Source organism: Arachis duranensis, chromosome 6 (genome assembly GCF_000817695.3).
Source record: "Arachis duranensis cultivar V14167 chromosome 6, aradu.V14167.gnm2.J7QH, whole genome shotgun sequence".
Lineage (NCBI taxonomy): Eukaryota > Viridiplantae > Streptophyta > Magnoliopsida > Fabales > Fabaceae > Arachis > Arachis duranensis.
In genome coordinates, this window is record NC_029777.3 from 15,399,470 (window position 1) to 15,403,263 (window position 3,794).

The window sequence follows — 3,794 nt, forward strand, 5'->3', positions numbered from 1 at the left end:
AGGCTCCTCTAAAAAGGATGTTAGAGTCTACCCCTATATCCACCAGTATCCTTCTGACTAGCCCAGTTCCGATTTTAACCGAGATGACAAAGGGGGCGTCTTCCGCCGAGGTACTGTGTTGGCAGTCCTCGGGTGAGAATGTTACCGCCTTGTTGGCGGTGGTGGTTGGGGTTTGGTTTCGGACTACCAGGATTTTGAGATCTTTCTTTAGTGTTGATTTTGACTTTTCCGGAGTATATTTGCCTGTGATGATGTTTACGATTATGGTCGGGTCTGTCTCTGGGCTTTCCCTGGGAGGTTGTCTCTGTGTTCTCGAGTTACGTCCTTCTCTTTCTAGTGACCTGTCCCTTTCTGCACGTTTAGGTTCTCTGATAATTTTGGTGAACGCAGGGAGTTTGCCGTCTTTTATTGCTTGTTCGAGAGCGTCTTTTAAGTCGAAACAGTCTTGTGTCCTATGTTCGTAACCTCGGTGGTAGTCACAGTATAGGGTTTTGTTGCCGCCGGTCCTTTTCTTGAGTTGTCGGGCTTTCGGGATGATGCCTTGGTCTACTATTTGGTGGTATATCTCAGTGATCGGGGCCGTCAGGAGTGTGTAGTTAGAGAATTTTTCAACTCTGGGAGGTCGATTGATGTTTGCTTATTTGGGATGGTCCTTCTGGTTTTCTCTAGGTGGGGGATTATGCCGAGGTGCTATGTTGCCGTGTTATGTGTTGCCGTGCTGTCGTTTATTGGCGGCTACGACTTGGCTTACTTCTTTGTTGTTTATGTATTCTTTGGCGACACTCTGGATCTCGTGCATGGTCCATACTGATTTGGTAGTGAGGTGTTTACGAAAATCTTCATTCATGAGCCCGTTGGTTATGCAAAGACTTGCGACGGAGTTCGTGAGTCCGTCGACCATTAAGCACTCATCGTTGAAGCGATCGAGATATTTTCTTGTGGACTCGTCTTGTCTCTAGGTGACTCCCAATAAGCTGATGGGGTATTTAGCCTTGGTGATTCTGGTGGTGAATTGGCCATGAACTTCCGTGAGATATCGTGAAAACCGGTTATGGATCCGTTGGGGAGGGCATTGAACCATTTGATCGCTGGCCCGGCTAGGGTAACCGGGAAAGCTCTGCATCAGACTGCGTCAGCGGCGCCTTCCAGGTTCATCCTGGCCTCGATGGCCGTTAGGTACTCCTGGGGATCCTTAGTTCCGTCGTACTTCATATCCGTGGGCTTATCAAAGCCTTTAGGGAGTTTTGCTTTTAAGATCCTTTCAGTGAAGGGAGTAGCTCCCATTATCACATGGTCGTTTCTCATGCGTTTGGTCTCTTGATGTCGTCGGTCATCGTCCGTGTCATGTTGATGAGCTGGGTCACGGGAGGCGCTGCGGTTGTACCTCTTGCTGTGTCGCCGTTCTGGCGACCTGCCGTGTCTTGGGCCACGGGAGATGCTTCGATTGTACCTCTTGGTATGTCGTCGTTCAGGCGACCTACGTGGCGAGATCTTGACCTGGAGGTTGCGTGACTTCCGTTTTCGGTGTTGTGCTTTTCCTTGGTAGCAACTCGGCCCTCGAGCTCCTGTACTCGGAGGTAGAGGTCTTAGATTATTTGGGCTGCTTTGTCTCCTGGATTTTCGGAATGTCGTGTTTTGACGGCAATGGGGCTGTTTTCTTTGTTATGCACTGGAGTGTCTTTGCTATCCTTCCATGGGGTGTAGCTTTTTGATGTTCGGGAGTTGGGTTTCTTGTTCGGGAATTATCTTGGTGGCTTACGGAATGCTCGTCGAGTTCGTCCGCCATTCCGACTCAATCGATGTAAGTCCCCACAGACGGCACCAATGTACAGGACGTCTCTTGAACAAGTTGAGAGAAGGATCGGAAACTTGCGGGTTGATATGGATGCCAGATTACTTGATAGGAGCGATGGGGGGTGGTACCTGCAAAGACACTCCGACGCTCAAGTCAGAATGGATCTAAAAGGAGTAAGATGTGTATGGAATGAATGAATACCTTGAGGGACTTGAGTCCTCTATTTATAGGTAGTGGTTGTTATCTTATCTTATCTTGTTTGGTTAAGATAAGGGAGTCGTTTGAATTCAAAAGTTGGCTAGAAGCTTTAATGGGCCGATCTTAGGCCTTATGGAGGAGTGACATGGATCAGACCCGGATAACCAGATTCAGAGTTTCATGCCAGATGCGGGATTCGCGAGTCTGATCCGTAACACATATTAACAACAACCAATGGTAAGCACAATGATAATTCATATTGACAACAACAAGATAATTAAAGATTTTTCTTAATTATAACTTTAAATATACGCACATAACAATTCTCTCACCCTAATACATATTCATAATAAATATCATCTTAAATATTTAAATCTAACCTCTCACAATAATGCATATTCTATAGAAGATCTTCCTTCATATTCAAGTACCATTTATTATTCTAATCCACAAACCTTTAACTCTCAACTGTACTAAAAAATCCAATATAATAGCAACTGGAATTCCCAAAACATAATAAGTTCCAAGATTCACATATGTTCCTAACTTTTGTCAACCACATCTTATAGCAATACTTATATATTAATATGACTAAGTGTTACATTTCATAGAAAGATATAAATTGTGCATTAAATAATAATACTAAGAGAAAAAAAAATTACTAACCTGAAAAAATATCATGTAAAGTGTCTAATATAATAGAGACACATATTATGAAAACCATATTTGTGACATAATCTAATACATCTTGTTCATAGCTAAAAAAATAGCTTAAAATATTTTGGCATCCAAAAATAGTTAAACTCACTAAAAGAGCCTGTGAACTTGCAAGAATTATGGCAGCTATGATCACCACTTATGCTTCTCTTAGACTTCCGGCTTTCAATGCATTTAAAATTTTAGTGCTAAAAAAATCACCTAAAAAAAATTTAATGACAAAAAAAATTGTATAACTAATATGAAATAATATGTATATGATAATAAAAATAAAACCTTGTTGCTGAGCCAATTACTTCTGGTATTGTATAGATTATTGTGGTGATTGAGCAACTAGCCACAAAAATTTCAACATTTAAACAAAATTAGCACAACTAGTATGGAATGGATATGAATATGAATATTGAACTATGAGTAATATGTACAAATATTTTCTCTAAATAAAGGTGAATGCGACACGTGCAAATGCTGAGAAATGCTGTCAGACGCTGCACATGTGTTGCTGAGGTGTTTGGTAAAGGCTTGTTTGCGACTTTGTGCTGAGCTAACAGGACAATAGAACTGATAACATGAGGGTGAATTTTAGGGTGCGCCTGCCCTAATCAGGCGTGTCACACGCCTTCTATTTTTTTGGATGTTGGCACAATTTCCATGAGACACGTGTTATTTTTAGCAGTAGTGTGTAAGTTTGAGGTGTAGTTTTTAACTGGCCAACAGGTTAATGAAATCTCCTCGGTATTAGAATTTTGCTCCATGGTCTTGAGTGAATATTTAAATTCGACATTATATATGGCAAGTGCATAAATATATTTTTGTCAAGAGACTGGATCTAGTTGGGTTGGCAGATGTCTTTTTTCTTTTATTATTTTGGTGGAACTATATATATATATATATGAAACGGTTTTTGGGTATACATTTATATAACAATTTATATAATGATATGTTTTTATATGATGATTTAAATTAATGTTAAATTAATTTTAAAATTTTTTTATATCAATTTCAAAATGAATTCATTGAATAAATATTAAAATTTTAAAAAGCTTAATGAGAATTTGAATAAACTATAAAAAACAAACTCATT

The 3,794-nt window shown here is 40.1% G+C and overlaps 1 pseudogene; it reads right to left on the minus strand.

Annotated features, from left to right (window-relative positions):
• Positions 1-1,122: 1,122 nt before the first annotated feature.
• The window catches only part of LOC127748437 (protein DETOXIFICATION 14-like), a 12,920-nt pseudogene continuing 10,248 nt past the window's right edge, over positions 1,123-3,794 (minus strand).